Source organism: Theobroma cacao, chromosome 9 (genome assembly GCF_000208745.1).
Source record: "Theobroma cacao cultivar B97-61/B2 chromosome 9, Criollo_cocoa_genome_V2, whole genome shotgun sequence".
Lineage (NCBI taxonomy): Eukaryota > Viridiplantae > Streptophyta > Magnoliopsida > Malvales > Malvaceae > Theobroma > Theobroma cacao.
In genome coordinates, this window is record NC_030858.1 from 14,053,525 (window position 1) to 14,078,223 (window position 24,699).

The window sequence follows — 24,699 nt, forward strand, 5'->3', positions numbered from 1 at the left end:
TGAGTTTAGACAAGTGTGTCACTCAACCCATGCCAAGGTAATAGAAAGAGTACCAATGTCCACAACAGTAACGTATAGTAATGAGTTCCTTACGGATGGGAAAAGTTATGTGTGCCACCATGGCCTAAGATATATAAAATGATGTGAATAATGGTACCCTTGTACTATCATCGAACATAGAGGCATATGAATATGCATAGGGTATAAGAGATGGTTGATGTTGAGAATAGTTAAGGGCATATTAGAATTATGAAATTTTGACACCTTGGTCATGATGAGTTTAAAAAGTGATTAGGAGAGCATATGTAACTACATTAAGGTTGGTTATGGAATGGAAGACCATATGGGAACTTTTCATGAGAATACAAAGTTTGCAATGATAAGATCCTTAAGAATGATGTCTCCTAGAGATTGGGCAATCAAAGATAGCAAAGCCACCTTAAATTACACTCTTAGTGTCATTGTGTACGAAATAAAACAATGTCTTAGGAAGACAATTTGGAGAGTCTTGATTAAAGAAGACAACTTTATAAAGAATAACATGGTGTGCTTCGTCAAGTGACGAGTAATTTAGTAAATTTGAGGATGAATTTTCTAAAGGAAGAAGAATGTGAAACCCCACCTTGATGAGGAAGATAAATTAGGAAATCCTTAGGTAAGCATGTAGATTTCATGTTTTAAATATCAAATTTAGTTTTAAACTTCAAAAAGAATTCATTGTCACCTTGGTTGGCTGTCACTGTTGAAGTAGAAATTTTTCTAAGTTTGGAAGAGGTCAAAATATGTGATTTGTTTAAAACAATCTTTTGGAAATAAAAAAAGGCGATAATGGTTCCTTTGATTTTTTGATAACCAAAAAATATTTTTTTTCATAATTTTTATAGTACGTTTACTACGGTAAATGAGAGCCGTAAATTTGATTTCAATCGAACTTTTTCAATTTTGTTCTTAAAACCAAAATTTAGTTTTTTATTCTTTTGGATTTTGATTTTTTTGATATTTTTATTGAATCCAAATTGGGGGGGTGTTTGCTTATTTACATTATATTTCTTAAGTAAATGGAGAGTAAAATGAAAAGAAGTAAAAATGAGAATATTTACTAAAATGGTATTAAATGTAAACAAGCTGGGCAGGTTTTTTTAGGCAATCTATCTCAGAAATTATATTCTGTCTCAAATGTATCGATACATGTTCATGATGTATTGATACATTTAGCCTAGAAGAGTTTTTTACGAACATGTTCATAATGTATCAATACAATTTTTCCAAAACCAAAAGTATTGATACATTACCAAATATATCGATACATTTTGTCAATTTTTGAAAAAATAAAAAGGGTATTTTTACATCCTATAGTACAAATATGGCCCCTACTCTAAGGGTTCTTCATTCTAAGCCCCCTCTCATCAATTTTTCAGCAACTCTAAGCTCTCTCAAACATATTTTCACCCTATATCATTATTTTAGAAGATTGGAAGCTTAGTTTTAGATTTGTCAAACAAATGTGACATCTTTCAACTTTTAAATCTTGATTTACGAATTTTCCAACAATAAAAATATTATTTTTATGCCCAAATTTTCTGTTGAAAAGTAAAGCTCCAAGATTCTATGATTTTCCTTATCATTAATGCTCACCTAAGGTAAGAATGAAGGATTTATGGGTTTCTAAGTTTTATTTAATTAGGTAGTAGTAAGTTTAAATTAGAAAACTAGTTTTAGACGAACTTGGTTAATTTTGACAAGGTTTAGAAAGGTTATTATGTGATTTATTCTCTGAGCAATGATTGTATTGATTGTTTAACGTTTTAGGAACGGTCGAAACTCCAAGAAATTTGCTAAAGTAAAGTCTTGTTTGTTAATAGAGGTTGACATTTTGAATGTGAGTGGATAAACCCTTTTAAGTATTTTCATATGGTAAAGATAAACATGTTTTATTGAGTTATTTAACTTGCATGATTTGAATTCTATGTTTACAAAATTAAATCAAATGATTTTTATCTAAATATTTTCAAAAAGTTTTAGAATCTAATTATGTATGTAAATATCACTGCTATGTATTAGTTTTTAACAAGGGAGGATAAGCCCTTTCAAACGTTTTACTTCAAAAACTTTAATTTTGTTATAAATAGGAAATGAGAAATGCATATGGATTTATCAATGACAAGCGGATGTAAGTTCCCACCTTTATACTTGCTGATGAGCATGATAGTTGACTATTTTTAAAGAAATACGATTCATAATAAATTAGTACATACATTGTTGCTATGGAAAAACATAATGAATGCTTAGGTGGAGGTAGACATTCTCAACCTTAAGTTTATGATATGTTTTCATTTGAGGAAAGCTAAAACTTATGAGACATGATTCTATAGGATAATATGTGATCTAGTACCACATGCCCTTTGAGATAAGATTGTTCATGAATATGAGTTAAAAAATTAGATGTGCTTGATATGTTGATGATGTATGTCTGAATATGCAAAATTCTATATTATGATGAGAACATTGAGTTGAGGTGGTAAGGATGGTGGTAAGAGCCCTAATTGTGATTCTCACGTATAGTGCTCTGATAATTTCCTAGTGTTTCTATTCATTGTGAGGTAACATTCCACATGTAGTGCCAATTCACAGTGATATGAGTATAGCGATCCCCACACAGGGTGAGGCAAAATTCTACTACATGGTGGCGACACTCCACGAGAGCAAGGCCAATGTGCCACTCACAAGCCCAAACATGGGCTAGGACCCAGTAGGTATCTTGCATTCATGACTATTGCATATTACTTTGTTATTGTGATGCCTCTTGTGAATCTTTCTTGTGTTTGTGATATTTTATTGAGTTGTAAATTAAACGTTAAGCTATACGATAGCCAGAATAAGTTAATAGATAGAATAAATTCCAATATATTAGTTGAGTTAAAGGATTATTGATAACTCTATTATATAGAGTTATTTTGACACATTTTGGGGGCTTAAGTAGCTAGATCTTTGAGATTTTAGATTCGAATTATAGCATTTTAGGTGGTTTTCTAGTTTAAGTTAGATTACATGTTGAGTAGTTAATTTAAGTTATTTTAGTTAAATTTTATGTTATTTTATTTTAAATTACTTTAAGAGTAGTATTGGTAATTTCTCTTACTGCTTTTGTAGGAAATTTGATGAAAAATGCTCATTTGATGAAAATCCGTGCAAGTATGGTGATGGCTTTATTTGTATATATTGAGGTATTTTGATCACATCTCTCTATACAAAACTCCAAATGAGGTGATTCTTAAACCACTAGAATTCTAAGAGGAACGGATACAACTTTGATTTTTGCTACTTTGCCCAGTTCTGATTGGATTATGGTCAAAATATTTGTCTAAATTGAAGCACTATAGCAGTATCCATGGACTGAACATGATGCGGTATTTGGATAATATCTTTCAAATCATAAGTCCAATTGATGTGATTCTTGACCCATTGGAAAGTTAAGAGACAGGGCTAAATCATGTTTATCACTTTGGCCAATTCGGACCAAATCAGTGTGTAAATCACATTTGAAGTTGATAGACCACTATAACACTAGGAGAACAAGGCTGCAGCGCTGGTGAAAAAGGAAGCTCACCAAACAATTTTCCCAAGAGCTCAGCACTGTAGCGCATGTAGCACTACAGAAGTAGCACTGCTGCTATAGCAAAAAAAACTAGCACCATGACGCTGGGCCACTTTCCAAAAATAAAAAATTTGACGAGATTTTGAAAATTAGGTTGCTTAAAGCCTATTTAAAGGACCTTTTTCAAAGGTTTTAATGAGGAGGCATCAACCAACTATTCTAGAGATTTGAAGCCAAGAACAAAGCAAGAAAACAAGAAAATTTGAGAGAGAATGGAGATCATAATGCTTCAATAATTAGTTTCATTCTCTACTTTTGTGTTTTTCTTTTTTTTTTTTTTACTTTGCTTCATGGCTAAATTTCTTTGGATGTTGTTTTTATTTGTTATTATGAGCTAAATTATCTTTCTAGGATTGTGGTGGATTTCAACATGCAGTTTGAATATTAGTTTCTCTTTTATTTATCATGAATAGGTGTAATTTTGCTTCTTCAAATCTATTCTTAATGATTTTGATTGCTTGGCCAATAATTAACTGATTTGTGAATCTAATTAAGACTCGACAAAGAGATTTTGGATTGGATTAAGATTTGAATAGTGTATGTTCACATCACTTAGGTGATCTGATTTGTGATTCGGGTAGACATACATAAATTGCCATACATAGCTACATTAAGGCACTTGCTTAATAAACTTAATTTAATTGATTCCTATAGACATATAGTGAACTGATTAAGTTAAGTATTTGTACAAGCAACTCGACGGAGACTTGTCCATAGATTTGGATTCTAGGTTAGTAAAACTACCCAGAAAAGATAAATAACAAGAAAAGTTCATATCAGATGAAATGTTGAATGAACCCATAATCCTAGGTCTTCAATGTACTACTTTTTCTCAACTTATTTAGTTTGTTAGTTTATTTAGTGTTGATGTTTAATTTTTGTTAATTAGTTTTTCTTCAATTTTTGGATTACTTAAATAAGATTAATTTGTTTTATAACTTTAGTAATTAGTGAAACTTTAGGAACAAATTTTCTTGGGAATGATACTCTACTTCATCACTATATTACTTGTTTGATACGTATACTTGTGTGTGCAAAATCGACAATAATTATGAAAAAAGAATAGCCACTTAAGTCTCATGGGTTGATTATTGTTCACTAAGTTATATGAATTGAACAATGATTACTTGAGTTATATGGGTTGGACATTGATCACTTAGTTTACTACATGGGTAGCTCATATTATTTATGAAAAGATTAAAGTAAACCACCCTTAGCTTAGGTTATATGGTTAAGTATCATTTCCCTTAAGGAGGATCCAATACCACAGGTAAGGTACAACTTCCTTGTTTTTCCCACAGGGTTTTTCATAAATGTTCAAATTATTTAATTAACTATAAGTTTATTGAATATTGATTTTATTATGAAAATAAGACTCGTTTAAGACAATTCTATTTTATAAGAAATTTGAAATGAATTATGTTTATCTTAGAATTGATGTTTAAATTAAATGTAATTTATGCAAAAACTCTCCTTCTTGGCTTGTCCCTTTCCCATATTCACTCACAGAGTTCTTATGACTCACGCGTTATTTTCTCCAAATATTTTTGTTTACAAATAAGTGATAGCATTCAGCTTCCGAGTCACGGAGGTGTGATCCATTCATCTTTCTTTGGTAGGTGTTTACCAACCCACTTGATGCCTAAAGAGTTAAGTCATGTTTAACTGACGAGTAGGTTTTATGTTTATGTTTATGGATATTGAACATGTTTATGATGATGTAGCCAATGCTTGGCATAATCTTATGAATGTGCAAATATGGCTCAAGAGCCTATATGGACACCCCAAGGGTGTTAAGAAATGACTATGGTTGATGTATGAGTTGTTAACTATGAATTTATTATGAATGAATGCATTTACACAACTTATGTTGAGAAGTTGCATAACTATGTATAGTTTACCTATGAATACATGCATGAGTCTAATATTGTATGCTTTAAGTATGATGATTATGATTAATGGACCAAGTTATGATGCACAAACGTAATAAGGCTTGCTTGGCCCTAATAAACTATACCCATCTAGATTCATGCATCAATCACAATCCCTCTAGCAAATGGGATGTGATAGAAAAATCAATGCATCAAAAGGTAGCTGGAATTCATGAGTTAGATGCCATTAATGCATTGACAGCACAAGTAGCTACTCTAACCAAGAAATTTGATTCTTTTGGGGTTCATTTAGTTTAGAGTCCGTTTATTACTTGTGATTGGTGTGGAGATGGGTATACAAGTGACCACTGTTCTGGCAATTCATAATCTGTTTAGTTTTTAAAGAATAAGCAATGGAACAACCCATATTCCAACACCTATAATCCTAAGTGGAGAAATCATCCAAACTTTTCTTGGAGCAATAATCAAGGTTCTTCATCAGCTTCAAGACTTAATTTGCCTCCCGAATTTCAACCTTAAGCAAAACCTCCTATGAAAGAAAAGAAACCATTTATAGAGGAGTTGCTTATGCAATATATGGCTAAGAGTAATGCTTTCATTCATAGTTAGGCAGCCTCATTGAGAAACCTTAAGACTCAGGTTGGGCAACTTGCCAACACCATTAATAATAGGCGTTGTCCTCATCATGGTCTTCCAAAATGGCTCCAAGTGCAAATGTTTTACAATGGATTGAGTGGTCAAGTATCAACCACCATTAATGCTACTGTTGAAGAAGCTCTCATGGCAAAGTCCATTGATGATGCATACAACCTATTGGAAGAGATGGCGTCAAAAAACTACTTACGGCCATCAGAGCAATTTGTGCATAAAAGAGTAACTAGAGTTCTCAAAGTGGATGCCATTACGACATTAACCACATAAGTAGTAGCTCTTACTAAAAAAATTGATTCTTTTGGCTCTAATCCCATTCAAACTCCTTTTGTAATGTGTGAATATTACGGAGATGGACACGTTAATGATCAGTGTCCAATTAGCAACAAATAAACTATTCAATTTGTGGGGAACAGATAGCAAAACAACCCCTTCTTCAACACCTATAATCCTAGATGGATGAACCATCCAAACTTCTCATGGGGAAACAATCAAAGAGCATTAGCTTCAAGGCCAAACATTCCACTTGGTTTCCAATAACAATCGAAAGCCCATATTCCATATAAGAAACCATCAATAGAGGAGTTGCTGATGCAGTATTTAGCTAAGACAGACTCCTTCATTCAAAGTCAAGTAGCTTCGTTAAGAAACCTTAAGACGGAAGTTAGATAATTGGCAAGCTCAATAAACAACAAGGCTTAAGGGACTTTGCCTAGTGATACAAAAGTAAATCCAAAGAGGGAAGTTATGGAACACGTTAAGGCCATCGCTTTGAAAAGTGGAAAGGAAGTTGAAAGTAATTCCAAGCAAGCTAAACAATCAGAGGAGTCAAATAAGAAAAAGACTGAAATAGTGATTTTCAACAAGCAAAGTCAGAACAATGAAGCAAAGGCAAACCTACCACCACTACCCTTTCCTCAGTGCTTTCAAAAATAAAAGCTTAATAGGCACTTCCAAAGGTTTCTTGAGGTATTTAAAAAGCTTCACATCAACATTTCTTTCACAAAAGCTTTAGAGCAAATGCTTTCATATGTGAAGTTTTTAAAGGACATATTGACGAAAAAGAGGAAATTGGAGAATTTCGAGACAGTTGCACTCACTAAAGAGTGCAGCGCTATAATCTAAAACAAGCGTCCACCAAAGCTTAAAGATCCAGGGAGTTTTTCTATCCCTTGCTCAATTGGTAATTTTAATTTTTCAAAAGCTTTATGTGATTAGGGTGATAGTGTCTCAATTATTCCTTTATCTATTGCTAGGAAACTTAGACTAAAAAAGATTCAACCTACTATAGTGACCTTGTAGCTAGCAGATAAGATGATAAAACACCTCTTTGGGATTATAGAGGATGTCTTAATTAAAGTGAGGAAATTGTACATTCTAGTGGATTTTCTTGTACTTGGGATGGAGGAGGATCAAGAGGTTTTGATTATACTAGGATGACAATTATTGGCCACTGCAGGTGCATTCATCGATGTAAAGGAAGGTAGAATAACTTTCGGAGTTAGAGAGAAGGTAGTTGAATTTACTATGTTCAATGCAACTAAGTACCCTTCCTCCACAACTCATTGCTATACAGTGGACTTAGCCAATAAAGGTAAAGATAAGATTACTCCACCACCGCCACTTGAGCAAGCACCAAGCCTTGGTGTTGAACTACCACATTCAACCTAAACTAATTTTGAGGTTGGGCAACAAGTCTCGTTACTTTCTAAGTCCCACTTCAAGCTTTTTCCATGGAAATGTAAATTAAAATGGGTAGGTCATTTCAAGATCATGAAGATTTATCCTTGTGGCATTATGGAGCTCGAGAATGGAGATACCAATTTGTTGATGGCTACTGTGTTGAGCCTCAAGCCTTATGACAAAAAGGATGAAGAGCTTGAAAAGAGAGGCTAGCTAAAAACAATAAAAAAAAACGCTGCTTAAAAGGCAATCTAAGTTCACGACACTCAGATGATTCTTATTTAGTGAAATTTTGTTTAGTGCACTTTTATTTTTATTTTTTGCTATATTTTAATTATTGTTTACTAATTTTATTATCTTTTTCTTGTTCTTTCACAAGTTATTTTTTTATATAATTTTCTTTGCTCAAATAAAAAAAAAAAGAGCTAGCGTCAAGGTGCTGGTGCATCATTTAGGCTCCATAGTGGAACTTGACACTGGAATGTTGCAAGCCACCCAAGGAGCATTGTAGTGCCCCACACTTACACAAAAAAATAAAAGGCCAAATGCCTGAAGCAGCACCGGGTGCACCAAGCCTGGCACCGTGTCAAGCCCATTGGCGCTATAAAAACAAATTTTCCCTGAAATTTTTACCCTAGCTTTAGATTTTTTCGTTATTCTCTCAAATTGCAACCCCTTGACCCCTTTTACTACCTACCCGCTCCAAACCCACTTCAAGACATCAATTTCCTTGAATTTTAACTTAAGTTTAAAGGATTTTGTAGTCGTTATTTTTTTTCAAAGCTTCTAAAGTATAGAAAAATTTTGGTAAGTGCTCTAATGAATAAAATAAACTTTCGTATGGATGAAATTATGTTTTGAAGATGAGTTCATACTTAGTCTTGATGGGCATGTTCTAATTTTGATAATCTAGTATGTGGGTTTCATGAATTTTTATGTTTTGCTACTTTGTTTAGAATTTTGAAAAGTGGGTGTTATGAATAACTCTAATTTTCTATACTTAGAATTTAATTTTGCCATTGTGTGTTGCTTGCTAATTTATCAAGAAAATTTGCTTTAAAACTTTAATCAAATTAGCAAAATATCATGCAAGTGCACATGGTCAACAAGTAATTTAGTAGTGAGTGAGTTATCGTCTCCACAGGAAATTGTATCTAAATTCTTGCTAATTACTAAAATTGGGCAATCTAATCTTATCCAAGGAAATCTAGTTTGGAAATTAATTGAAAATGAAAATTGAAGTAGCAAGGCTAAACTAGTGAATTAAGCTAAAAAAATGCAAGTTAAGTTGGAGAACAGTGGGGAAGTACCTAGGATTATGGTTTCAATTAATGCTTCATTTGGACATAAGATTGAATAATTACCTACTTTTACATAAAACTAATGCTAACCTAGGATCTTCAAGCATGTACGATTCTTTGTCGAGATATCATACAATGGCCTAACTTAATTTAATTATCCATATGTTTATAGCTAATTAATTAAACTAAGTTCCTTAAGTATAGGTCCTATAAATTGACTATATATGGTTAATAGATATATGTCTACCCTATTAAAAAATCACCTAATTAATTCCTAATTGCAATGATCATATACTAACCAAACCATAATCTTTTTACACTAACTTTGTCAAGTATTCTCTAAAAACCCAAACACATCCTGTTGGTGATCGGTTAATAAAATGTGAAATAAGTGCAAATTTGAATAAACATTAAAAATTCCATAAAAACAAATAATAGTCAATCAAGCATCCAAACTATACATTAATATCCACCATAATCCTAGAATTTCAACAGCCCACAATAAAATTTCAACAAAATTAAGCATTTGTACAAAGAGATTTAGAGAGAGAGAAATAAATTAAGTGAGAGAAAACTTTTTTGGTGTAGCTTTGTTAAGCTTTTCTTCAAGATTTTTCCTCTTCTTTTCTCCTTGTGGAAAGCTCCTTTTTGCCTTTGAAGTTGCTCCTTAAGATGCTCCCCTTTAGTCCTAAAAAATGATTGTATTTATACTCGCTTTTGATGGCAATTTAATGTAAAATCAAATGGCCAAAACTATGCAAAATTATGTGTCAATGCCTAGGTGCTCAAGGGCTAGAACCTAGGCACCCAAGTTTTTGTTTTGTGGCTTGTTTTAAGATGTTGGATAGTGCATTCGACACCTAAGCACCCAAGCTTCTATCAACACTGACTACAGTCTGTTGCAGTCAATCAAATTCCTCCACATTTTTTACCATGATTTCTTCCAAAGTAGGTGAAGTTTCAAACATTGTAGTTGTAGCTCTTCCTCTTATCTTTTCATAGGTCTAAGAATTGTGTCGATTGGAGTTCTGTAGCTCGAGTTATGCTCAAAACATTGCAGCATGTTTGGAGGCCTTTCTTAAGCTACTTGCACCATCCTTTGCCATTCGAGTTCCAAGTCATTGCACATCCTTCAATATCATAAAGTCAATTAATTAGAGGCAGAAAAAAGGGATTTTAATAAGAAATTCATTGAAATTGCATAAATGATAAATGCCATGACATAAATTAAATTTCTACTACTAAGCATAAACTTACCTATGGATTACTTAAAGCTATAAGACTTAGCTCAATTTTAGGTTCCAAAAACGCATAAGATAACTCTACATAATAGAGTTATCATTGTGGTATGATTAGTGTTATTCATATTATTGTGGTGTTGAGTAGTTCGTATTAATTATTTTGTGTATATTGATCGTTAGATTTTTGTGTATACTAACTAATTGTAGTCAAAAGTTGCTTTTTTTATTGTGGTTTGTGTTAAGATAATCACCATGGCAGCAAAGAAAAAGGCACATGTTAATGGAAGTGGAAGAAGTATTTATTGAAGTAAATTTGTTTCAGCCAAAGTTGAAAAACGCCACCTCAGTCCCTTTTGCAAAAATTCCCAATACTAAAGCATTGCATTGATGTTCAGAGATGGCTTTATCCTAACACATACAACATTATTGATGCACAATAGTGGGAGAAATTCTTTGCCCAACCGGAGCCAGCGATAATGCTAGTTGTCTGTGAATTCTATGCCAACGCTATTAAACATGTGCATGGGCGAACATTTGTTCTAGGACGTCAAGTATCTTTTGACAACTACACTATTAATTAGTTTTATAACACACATGACATTAAGAACGATGAGTACGATCAATTCTTGAATGGTGATGTCGATCTGGATGAGGTTTTTGGATCCATTAATATCTTGGGTGTGAAATAGAAATTAAACAAAGGTGTTCCAATATCTTTTAAAGCTAACGCAATGGACAATAACTGTAAGGTTTGGCATCATTTCTTAGCTATAAAAGTGCTTCCAATGAAACACTTATTGATGTGACAAAGGATCAAATGGTCCTCTTATACGCAATTGTGATCGATAAATCTATTAACATTAGGCAATTAATCTTTAACAATATTATCATGACAACTCGTTCAACACGTGATGGACTGCGGTATCCCTCATTGATCATTGCCTTGTGCCATCAAGCTGGAGTTATTTGGTCATCTAATGAGGAATTGTTACATCCAAAAATTCCATTGGATGTTGGAATCATTCACAAGTTTCACATGCAAAAGCAAACTACCATTAAAGGAAGTTCATCTACTGCACCTCAGCCCCAACCACATAACCAAAATCTTTCAATGTCTTAACGAATGGAACGACTTGAGCATTTCATGGACCATCAAGTAGTGTGTTTTCAAGCCATTGAAGAGATCATGAAAGCATATGCCCAGCATGTTAACATGGACATGGCTACCTTCCCAACGTTGCCAGCTTATCCCACCCTAGATGACCATGATGATGATAAGAAGGAGGATAACATGTGACGTCATCTGCAAGTATAAAGGAGTATTTTCGTTCATTATTTTCTGAAACATTGGGGACAATGTTCACTTTAAGTTTTTTTTTTTAGGGGGGGGGGATTAATATGATTTCGTTTAGTATATTGCATTTACATTTTAAGCTAGTCAGTTTGCATGTTAGATTAGGAGTGTGTTAAAAATAGAAAGTAGAGTTAATGCACCATGAAATTGATTTACCTATCCAATGATCAAACCTAGTTGTCTTGTTATTCTTGTCACTTTTAGTAATATGTTGAATTTTGATGTATAGCATTATTGTAGGATAAAAATTCCACAATTGAGCTCTTTATCTTTTATATTGAGTTATTGTATACATTTACAAAACGATTATGTGAATGCAAATTTTTAGACTATGTCTGGAGTTTTAGAATTTGTTTGATCCGTCTTGAGCCAAAATCCTAGACTACATTTAGTTAGGGAAATGACTTAGGCCATCTTTGGATTGATTGAGCCTTTCAAGCTAACCCAATTAAATTTTATCCCTAGTGTACCCCTTTTAAGGCAAAAATTTTTATCTTTTCTCTTTGTCACCCATATAAGCTTAGTCTAGCTTTTAAATAATTTTCCAATCTTACAACCCTCACTCTTAAGCATATATTATTTTAGGAAATATATGTTGAATTATTCAATGAAAAGAATGAGAAAATGAAATGGAGCAAAATTCAAAATTTAATGTAAAGTGTTCATCCTATTATCACTGAAAGAAATAAGTTTGGGAGGTGCAGACTTGAGAATCCAAAAAAAAAATGCTTGATGAATGAAAAGTGACGGGAAAGAAAAAGGTATACTTGGAAAAGAGAAGTAACGTTATATAGGTCCTTCAATAATTTTATGCTGAGGGTGATTTGAGTCTTATTATATCTTATATCCTATCCTTATCCTAGCCATATATTACAGGCTAAAAAGAGGTCCTAAAGATCCATAGTCAAGTGTTAGCTTGCATTAGTGGAGAGATACGTGAAAAGCAAACTTATGAAATTCTAAGCTAGTCTAAAATTTATATGAGCATAAACTAATATGAAGTGCATGATAATCATTGTAAGAGATTTCACACACACACACAGAGAAAATTAATCCAAACATGAGCTCATATTGGAATGAAATGTAAACTTAAGCAATATTTATGTTTTGCAGTGAGTTGGGAAAACAAGAAAATTTATAAGGAAATTAAAGGTGCTTAATGGATTGGTGCAATTTCCTAACTTGATGTTTTCAACTATGCTATCTTAGTTTTATTTTTAATTTTGTTCAAGGACTAGCAAAATATTAAGTTTGGGGGTGTGATAACTCTATTATATAGAGTTATTTAGCTACATTTTGGATGTTAAAATAGCTAAGTTCTTGTGTTTTAAGTTAATTTTAGCTACTTTTTAGGTTTTTAGTTAATTAGTTTTAAGCAAGTTAACTTAGTTAAATTCAAGTAATTCTATTTCATTTTCATGTCGGAAGTCCTATTTTAAGCCAATACTAATTTAGTCTTTGTTTTTGAAGGTTTTCAAATGCATAAAGTTAACATGTTTCAGTAATTCGGACATAACTCGAGCTATAGAGATTCAATCAACGTGATTCTTGAGCAATTAAAAAGATGAGCGGTAGACCTATAACATTTCTATTTATCATTTCACTAGATTAGCCTCGAGGTAAGAGAAAAATCATGTTGCAAGATGAGGTACTGCAGAAGTTTTACTTCAAGGTAGCACAAGGAAGTAGTGCTTCAAGACCGTAACACCCAAAAGAGCAGCATTGCTCCCATACTAAATCCCCAGAGCTTAACATCATGGAGATCATGGAGGAAGGCCGCAACGCCAATTGGAAGTCATTGAAAAAAATATATTTAAGTGTAGAGCGTCTCATTACCTTGACATGTTTCACTAGAACTCAACTATTCGATATTTCATTTTTGAGGGCTTTTTTATGGCTATAAATATGTGATTTTCAACAGTTGAAAAGGGAGGTTTGAGAGAGGAAAGAAATGGCAGTTAGATAGAAAAGAAAAAGGGTCTACAAAGGGAGGAAACTAGAATAAAGCGAAAAGGATTGAAGATCGAAAATCAACTATAACCTTGTTCTTCATTTTAGTTTTTGTTATTTTTCTCTTATTCTCTTATTGTAGAAATGATTTATTTTCTTGAAACTATGATGTTTGCTGAAGAAATGATGATGGACTAATCTCTTTTTCTAAGATTATGGGAAATTTCAATATGTAGTTTGAAAATACGATTTTTCTTTGCTTAGTATTAATGGGTATTGTATGGTTTATTGAAATCTATGTTCAATGCTTTTCACTACTTGATTACCAGTGAAATGATTAGGTTGTCTATATGCAACTCGAAAAAGGGAGTTTAGACTAAACCATTGATTTAAATAGCTTATGTTCGATTCACTTAGAGGTTAGGTGATAGATTCATATTTAGGATAGACGTATACCTAAATACCATAGGTAGCCAGATTAGAACATAAACTTAATGAGCTTTTCTTAACTAATTTGCATAGGCATATGGGATTAATTTTGAAAAGTATGTGTGCAAGAATCTCTACAGAGACTTGTACATAAAATTGGATTCTAGGTTAGCTATTCACCCCATTAAGCTAAGTTTAAAGGAAAAGATTATAGTCAAATGAAATATTGGAAGACACCATGATCCAAGGTCTTTGCAGTAATAGTTTCTTTAGTAAAAACTTCATTCATATCTTTAATTGATTTCAGTAGCAAATTTCACAATAATTAAATGTTAAAAATCAAGTGCTTGGATAGGACTAATTTTTTTACAACTTCAATACTTAGTGAAAGTTTAGGAGCAAATCTCTGTGGGAAACAATACTTGACTTACCTTTGTATTACTTAAGCAATATGTATGCTTATGTGTACAAAATCAACAACAAATGCCCTATTATGTGAAATTTTTAAAGGACATATTGACAAAGAAGAGAAGATTTGGTGAGTTTAAGATTGTGGCACTCATTAAGGAGTGCAGTGCTATTATTCAAAATAAACTTCCTCCAAACTCAAGAATTTTGGTAGCTTCACTATTCTTTACACTATTAGTGCTTTATTCTTTGCTAAGGCTTTGAGTGATTTTGGAGCTAGTATCAACTTTATGCCTTTGACAATTTTTCAAAAGTTGGGTTTAAGGGAAACTAAGCCTAACACGGTGACACTTTAACTTGTTGATCACTCTCTCACTTATTCTCAAGGTATTATTGAGGATGTTCTTGTAAAAGTTGATAAATTTATCTTCCTGGTAGACTTTGTTGTTCGTAATATGAAGGAGGATCGTGAGGTTCCAATCATACTTGGGAGACCATTTTTAAACACTGTTAGAGCTATAATTAATGTGGAGAAAGGAGAGCTTCCTTTGAAAGTGCAAGACCAAGAGGTAACTTTCAAAATTTTTAAAGCTTTAAAATTTCCCAATGAATATGATGAATGTTTTGTAGTGAATGTTGTGAGTAGAGTCACTAGTGAGGTGTTTGACAAGTACTCCAATGACCCACTTAAGGCAGCTTTAGTTGTAAGTTCTAAGAGGAATAATGATGAGTTTCTTGAATGTTTGAACTTGTTGGATGCTCCATCTTATGTATAAGAACACAATTTAAGTCTTTGGATTTTTCATATAATTCTTCACCAATAAAGCCATCTATTGAAAAACCTCTTACCTTGGATCTTAAACCTTCGCCAACACATGTGAGGTATGCTTATCTTGGTAACTCATCTACTCTTCCTGTTATTGTTTTTTCTACTTTTACTAACATGTAGGAAGATAAGTTTTTGAGAGTGCAAAAAAAGCATAAAAAGGCATTAAGATGGACCATTTTTGACATCAAAAGGATTAGTCCGTCCATATCCATGCAAAAGATCCTTTTGGAGGATGAGCATAGAGCCACCATTTAACATCAAAGAAAACTCAATCCTATCATGAAAGAGGTGGTAAAAAATGAGATCATTAAAACATAGGATGCTTGCATCATTTGTTCAATTTCGAATAGTTTTTAGGTGAGTCTAGTTTAGTGGTGCCAAAAAAAGATGGGATAACCGAGGTGGCTAATTATAGCAATGAGCTCATTCACAAAGGACAGTGACTGGATGGAAAGTATACATGAACTACCAGAAGCTTAACAAAGCTACAAGGAAAGATCATTTTCCACTACAATTTATTGATCAGATGTTAGATAGATTGGCTAGTAAGGAGTTTTATTGTTTCTTGAATGGATATATTGGTTACAATCAAATAGCAATAGCTCTCGGTGATCAAGAAAAGACTACTTTTACATGCCTTTATGGCACTTTTGCCTTTAAGAGGATGTCTTTTAGACTTTGCAATGCATTTGCTACTTTTCAAAGATGCATGATAGTAATCTTTTCATATATGATTAAATAATGTCTTGAGGTATTTATGAAAGATTTCTCTATTTTTGGTAATAATTTTGATGATTGTCTTTTGAATCTTGATAGGGTCTTTAAAAGGTATGAAGAGACAAACCTAGTACTGAATTGGGAAAAATGCCACTTCATGGTGCAAAAAGGCATTGGTGTTGGCCACAAGGTTTCAAACAGAGGCCTAAAGGTAGACAAGGCCAAGATTGAGACAATTGAAAAGCTTCCACCACCAACTTCAGTAAAAGGCATTAGAAGTTTCTTAGGACATGCTGGGTTTTATAAGAGGTTCATTAAGGATTTTTCAAAAATTGCCAAACCGTTGTCAATTTGTTGAAAAAGATATCCTTTTTAAGTTTGATGGTGCATGTCATGCTGTATTTTCAGAATTGAAAAAGAAATTGGCATCTACACTTATCATTATAGTCCTAGATTGGAATCTCTTTTTTGAGTTTATGTGCAATGTTGGTGACTATGCAGTAGGTGTAGTGGTAGGCCAAAGGAAAGCAAAAATTTTTCATTCTATCTAGTATGCTAGCAAGACATTGATTTAAACTCAAATGCACTACACTACTACTTAAAAAATTTGTTGGTTGTTATGTTTGCATTTGATATGTTTCATTCTTACTTGGATGGCACTAAGGTTATTTTGTACATTAATCATTCTGCAATTAAATATTTGATTGCCAAGAAAGATACCAAGCCAAGGTTGATAAGATGGATTCTTTTGTTACAAGAGTTTGATTTGGAGATTAGAGACAAAAAAGGCATAGAAAATCAAGTAACAGACCATCTGTCAAAGTTAGAGAATGATAAGCGAGGTAATGGCTTAACTTTGATCAATCAAACTTTTCCTGATAAACAATTGTTGCATGTTGGTCAAAAGAAATTACCTTGGTATGTTGATTATGTCAATTACATTTTGATTAACCTTCTACCTCCTGATTTAAATTTTCATCAAAGAAAGAAATTTCTTCATAATGTTAAATTTTATGTTTAGGATAACACTATCTTGTTTAAGCAATGTGCTAACAGAATTCTTAGAAGGTGCATTCCGAAAGAGGAGGTTGAAAGCATATTGAAACATTGCCATTCTTCAAATTATGGAGAACATTTTGAAGGAGATAGAACTATGCAAAAGTGCTTCAATCAGGTTTGTATAGGCCAACTTTATTCAAAGATGCTCACAATTTCGTTTTGCATTGCGACAAGTGTCAACGAGTGGGCTACATTTCAAGAAGGCATGAGATGCCACTCAATAACATTCTTGAATTAGAGATCTTTGATGCTTAGGGCATAGACATCATGGGTCTTTTCATTTCCTCCTTCAACAACCAATATATATTGTTACTCATTGATTAAGTTTTGAAATGGGTAGAAGCCATGACATTACCTACAAATGATGCAAAGGTTGCATTGAGGTTTTTTAGAAAGAACATTTTCACCAGATTCAGCACACCACGAGCAATAATGAGTGATGTAGGTAGTCATTTTTGCAACAAGTATTTGACAACTATCCTTACTAAATATAGAATGACACACAAAGTTGTAATTACCTATCATCCACAAATAAGGGGAAAAGTCAAAGTTTCTAATCAAAAAATTAAGACGATTTTAGAGAAGATTATATCTCCATCAAGGAAGGATTGGGTCTAGAGACTGCATGCATTTTGGGCATATAAGATTGCCTACAAAACTCCAATAGGTATGTCTCATTATAGATTGGTTTTTGGAAATGCATGTCACCTTCTATTGGAACTTGAACGCAATGCTTATTGGGCCATTAAGAAGTTGAATTTTGATTTGAAAGCTGCTGGTGAAAAGCATTTTTTGCAATTGAATGAGTTGGATGAGTTTAAACTAGATGCCTATGAAAATGCCAAGATCTACAAGGAAAAGACTAAGAAGTGGCATGATAGGAAAAATGTTGAGTGCTATTTTTAGCCAAGCCAATATGTGCTTTTGTTTGACTCTCATTTGAAGCTATTTCTAGGCAAGCTAAATTCGAAAAGGTCAGGACCTTTTTGTGTTTTGAAAGTGTTCCCACATGGAGTTGTGGAAGTAGTTGATGGTAAGACAAACAAGAAGTTCAAAGTAAATGGGCAATGTTTGAAGCATTATTGGAGAGGTAACATTGATCGTCAACGATCCTCAATTAGTCTTTCCAACCCCAGTTAAATAAAAAAAAGTCTAGCTAATGACTTTAAAGAAAGCGTTACTTGGAAGGCAGCTTAAGTTTTCTATACTTAGTCAATTTTTATAGTGTGGCTCTTTTATTTCTCATAGTTATTTCAATTGCTATTTTCTTTATTTTTAATTTTAGTTATTAATTTTTTTTCTTTTTCTCTTTTGCAGGTTCTCTCTTTATTTTTTACTTTACTTTATTCAAAAAAAAAAGAACCTAATGTCGTCGCGCTAGCCACCCAAGGTTGCGATGCCAGATTAATGCATACAAAAGGCAATTACGTGTTACCCCCTTTAAAAACCTTAATTCCCCCTATTTGCAACCTTAACTTAAATTCTCTCAAAAAAAAATTTCTCTCCAAAAGTGCAACAACCTTTTTCCACCACCACCCACCAAAAAACTCTTTGAAAAACTTCAATTTCTTGTGTCAAAGCACAAGTTTGAAGGATTTTAAGAATCTTTACTCCATTAAACATCAACAAAGTGCAAAAAATTTCAAGTGGCTAGTCCTTTCAAGAATTTTTAGTTTTGTTGGAATTGGACATTGTGGAAGGGATTTTTTGTGCATAGTGATGGGTTTGTGTTATGTTTGCTACTGTGTAATTATGCTTGAAAAATTATTGGTTGGTAGTGGGTATTCTTAGAATTTAGTGTTCAACAAGGGTGAATAGTGCCAATTTATGGACTTCCAATTAATTTATGATATTGTGGTGATTTTCGATAATATTCACATTGTTGGAATATTTTGTGGAGAGAGTTGAGTAAATTGTGATTATTGGTGATTAGTTTTGTGGTGCATTGAGTATTTGTGGTTAGAAGTTGACTTATGAGTTTGCAAAAATTTTGATAATAATATCATGGCATCTAAGAGATCTAAGAGTAGTAATAATAATGGGTTTGATAAAACAAAGTTTATGTCAACTAAGGCCTTTTTCACGGCATACTCAATCATTGTTGCAAAAGTTTTCGGTACTAGAAAAAGGCATCAATGTGAGCCCTACTCGTTTTAGAAATATTCATAACATTATTACTAAGAAGAATTAGGATAAGTTTTGTGCTTAACCAGAGGCGGTGGTGATGCCAGTAGTGCATGAGTTCTATGCTAATGCCCATGAGCATGAAAATGGGATTGTTTCTTGTTAAGGGCGTTGAATGCCTTTTGACAGTCATACCATAAATCAATTTTATAACTCATCGGACATTAAGAATAATGAGTATAGCCAATATTTGGATGGGAATGTGGACATGGATGAAGTCATAAATTTGCTTGTAACCTTAGCACCAAATGGAAGATGTCTAAGGGAGTTCTAGTTTCATCTAAGACTAGTGCTATAGATAGTGAGTATAAAGTTTGGTACCATTTTCTTGTAGCCAAAATGCTTTTGGTCAAGCATCTTAGTGACGTCAACAAGGATAGAGTGGTGTTGCTTTGTGCTATCATTTCAAGTAAATCGATTGATATTGGCCAATTGATTTTTAATAACATTGTTCACACTACTCGTTCAGTTAGGGATGGCTTTTGGTACGCATCACTTATCACTACACTGTGCAAACAAGCGGGAGTTCAATAGACTTGAGAAGCTATTGCATCCAAAGGTTCCTTTAGATGAAGGTATCATCCATCAGCTCCATACTCATGAACACTTCACCACCGATGGGAGTTCTTCCTCTACACCATGACCTCCACTGCGCCCAACAAATCTCACAATACCACAAAGGATGAAGCATCTTGAATGCTAAATGGCACATCAGGCAGAGTGCACTAGGGTAATGGAGCAGATTTTTGGGCTTGTGTGCACCATATGAAAATGGACATATCCAAGTTTCCATTCATGCTAAAGGATCCCAACACTGATGATGATGAAGAGGATGAGGAGGAGGAGTAAATCAGGGGAGTATTCCCTTTTTTACTTTTAGTAACATTAAAGATAATGTTAACTTTAAGTTTTGGGGGAAAGTTTAAGCTTTAAACTTTGCATTTTATGTTTTTAAGATTCAAGTTTAGTTAGTATGTTACTTTTAATTTTTTGCATGTTTTTGGAAAAAGTTAGCTATAGTTAGTTGCACCAATTTCTTTGTTTTACTTATCTAGTGATAAAAAATAGTTATCTTTTTATCCTTTGCTCTTAGTGAATGTAGATATTGTTTGAGTATTATGTTCAACTCTTTTGCTAAGTATCATTGTAGAATGTGATTTTTTCACCATTTGAGTACTATGTTTTTTGTTTTAAACTATTGTGTACATTTAAAGAAAATTTATGTGAGTGTACATTTTTGAATAATGTCTTGAGTTCTAGAATTGTTTGAGTTTCTCTCGAAGAAAATCCTAGGCTACACTTAGTTAAGGAAATGACTTAGGCCATTTTTAGACCAATTGAGCTTTTTCAAGCCACCTTGCAATATTTTTATCTGTAATTTACCCCTTTAGAGCTTAATTTTTTCCTTTTTCTTTGTTAAACACATAATTAAATAACCTTAGCCTTTAAATAAATCTCCACTTTAACACCCATCACTCCTAAATATATATATATATCATTTTAGGGAGTGTATTGAGCTATGTGATGAAAAAGGTAGAAAATGTAAAGTTTGTGAAAATTTCAAAAAGTTGTGTTAGTATTCACCCCACTACCTACTATAAAAAGAAACAAGTTTGGGGATGTTTAATATTAAAGAAATGAAAATGAAAGTAAAAATAGAATAAAGTGTTTGATGAATGAAAAAGGTTGGAGAAAAGTGGAAAAAAGATGTGATTAGGAGAAGTAAAAAATCAAGCTTTTTATAGGTTCTAAAATGATTATGTGCTTAGGGTGATTTAAGCTACATATTATCCCATATCCTACCTTGACCCTAGCCATACATTACAAGCTGAATAAAGTCCTAGGATTCTTGATTATGTGTTAGTCTGCATTAATGGAGAGAGAGAGATAAAAGCAAACTTATGAAACTTTGACTAAATTTGAATCTTGTATAAGCATAAACTTGTCCAAATGACATGATGTTCATTGTAAGAGACTATATACATACACATGAGAATCCATTTGAAAATGAGCTTGCAATTGAGTTGAAATGTGAACTTGGATAATATTAATACTTTGCTTTGAGTTGAGGAAATAAGATAACTTACAAGGAAATTAAAATTGATCTTGGATTTGGTGCAACCGACTTGTAGTAAATGCTTTCATCTTTCATGTTTCTTTCTTTTATTTTAAAGTTTTTCTTTAAGATTAGCAAAATATTAAGTTTGGGGGCGTGATAACTCTATTATATAAAGTTATCTTGCACATTTTGGGCATGAAATCAGCTAAGTCCTGGTGTTCTTAAGTTGGTTTCAGGTAGTTTTTATGTTTTTTCCATTAATAAGTTCAAAGCATGTTGAATTATTTTAATTCTAGTAATTGTAGTTCAATTTCATGTTAAAAGTCCTAATTTGAGCTATCACTGATTCAATTCTTTTTTTTTGAAGGTTCTCAAGTGCATAAAGCTTAATGGATGATGAACCATGCAAGGATGGCTAGGTGTAGACTCTCACCAAATATGCTGTGGTATCTTGAGCATAACTTGGACTACAGACACCTGATCAATGTGATTCTTCACCCACTAGAAAGATAAGAGGAAGGGCTACAACTTTTTTGTTTATCACTTCGCCTAGTTCTGATCCAATCATGGTCAAAATTGTGTTGAAAGTATCTAGATGCTGCAGTTTTACACTAGGCAACTTAAAGGGCCAACGCTGCAACCTCAAGAAATTCAAGGCTGCAGTGCTAAGGAGGCCTGAGCATCCCCTTACATTGGGCAGAGAGTAGGGCACTGAGGCACCAACCACCCAACTTTGTGGCGCTCTAATGCCAACAATCCCCATACATTTTCTCGAGAGCTCGACGCCTAGGTGCTAACCACTAGGCTGCTGGGCACTAGCATGTGACTTTAAATTTTCTACAACTTTCGATTTTTTATTTTTAGGGCTTTTAGAAGGGGTATAAATAGGACTTTTCATAAGCCAAAAGAGGTTTGGAGCATAGTAGCTTTTCAGAGAAAAAGGAAACTTTTTACAAGAGAAAAAAGGAGAAAAAATCAAGAGAAAAAGAGCTTTCGAAAAAAGCTAGAGCTTATTTCTCTCACTAGATTTGTCTTTTTCTCTCTCTTTCTTTGGCTGTAAAAATGACTTATTTTCTTGAGATGTTGATGTTTGTTGAAGATATTATGAGCTAAATTGATTTTTCTAAAATTGTAGTAACTTTCAACATGTAATTTGAATATTATGTTTCTCCTTTACTTAATATTAATGGGTAATGTGATGTTTATTCAAATCTAAGCTTATTGCCTTTGATTGCTTGATCGACAATTGGAATGGATATGGGTATCTAAATGAGACTTGATGAAGTAAGTTTATATTAGACCATGGTTTAAATAGTGTGTGTTCATTTCACTAGAAATTGAGTGAATTGGTTAGCAATTAGGGTAGATATATGCCTAAATGCCACATGTAGTCAAATTGAACATATGCTTAATGAACCTACCTTAATTGATTCCTATAGACATATAGTGACCCAATTAGCTTAAGGATTTGTGCGCACATTTCAACGGAGACTTATACATAAATTTAGATTTCAGACTAGCATCACCACCCATTAATTTAAGTATTAAGAGAAATATTAGTGTAAATGAAATATCGAATGAAACCATAATCCTAAACTGTTAGTCCACTACTTTTCTATTAATTTTAGTTTCCATTTCTTAGACTAGTGTTGTTAACTAAATTTTATCTTTAATTAATTTTCAAAAATTTGGTTTTCATGAATAACACTAAGGTGCCTTAATTTAAGTATTTAGCAAAATTTTAGATACAATTCCTCATGGGATATGATACTTACATACCTCTATATTACTTGTGTGACACATGCACTTGCATATGCAAAGTCAGCAACAATCCCTTGGCAATTATCTTTGGTACTATTTACTAGTACACATAGAAATAGAGAAATATTTTCGTTTTTTAAGGTAAGTGGATTCCAATGGAGGGACTAGTGAATGCAATCCTAAGCTTTGCATCATCCATAAACAATTCTTGTTACAAATATGGGGATTTTATAGTAAATGCAAACAAGAAAGAAAAGGTTCTGTAGGATGGACTACTCCTCCACCAGGCTGGTTAGCATTAAATTTGGATGGTGCATTTATAAGGCCATTGGGGTTGTCTACTGCAAGTGGGGTGATTCAGGATTCTAATGGAGAATGGCTTAGTGGTTTTACCATTAGACTTGGAAGGTTCATAGCATATCAAGTTGAGTTATGGGGTGCTTATAGAGGACTTTGTTTAGCTTAGGAGCTAGGCTTTTAAAAAATAGATTTACAAGTCGATAGTAATTAAGTTAGTAGTGCAAGCCATTACTTCTTCAAGGGGTCATCCTTATCCTAATTTGAACCTAATTCAAGCCATTCATCAACTTCTTCAGAGGGAATGGGAAGTTAATACGTGACACCATCTTCAAATAGGGTAATATGGTAGCTGATTGTATGGCTAATAAAGGTTTTGACGTAGATAATGACTATCTTTTATGATGTTCCTCCAGTAGATACTAGGAAGTTATTATTGAACAATATGTTGGAGATTTGTTTTCCTTGTCTAATTAGAGTTTAATGAATTTTTTTCTTCCCTAAAAAAAGTTAACTTTATTTACATAACAAAAAATATTCTTTAAAAATTTTATTTTCTTTTGTATCTAAGTGTACTTTTTTCACTTTTTACATTTTACTTCACAAGTAAAAGAGTAAGTATGAAGATTAACAAACCAAATGTACCTAGTATTAGGTGAAGTTAGTGAAGTTCCTACCTAGATTATTAAACAAAAACTAGAATTGAAATTAAACCCTATTGATTAAGGATGGATAGATCTTACTGTATATATTTACAAAAAAGAACGTTGAGTATTTTAGCTGGAGATTGGTATAAGTAATCCATTATTCAATTGCATAAATTTTGTTTATAGGTACCATTTTTAGTGAATTATTTTCATGTTATTAATCTAATGTAGAATATCTTTCAATCCATAGGTTACGGCCTTTTATTTTAGTTTAGGCCTTTTATCTAAAAAAAATTAAGCGCTAGATGTTCTCTCTTTTTCCAGATAAATCATTGAGATGTTCCCTTATGATTTTCAATTTAAAACAGTGTTTGGTAAGACAGAAAAACAAAGGAAGGAAATTGGTGGAAAAGAAATAGTTTTTCCCTCTATCTTATCCTTCATTTTGTAGGAGAGAAATAGGAAGAAATTGGACAAATTTGCACATTTTTTGCCTTCAAATCTAATTTTTTGCAAAAGTGAGAGGAAATTACTTAACTTTTTTCATTTATAATTTTACCTCAAATCTCTTTTTTTTCCTCT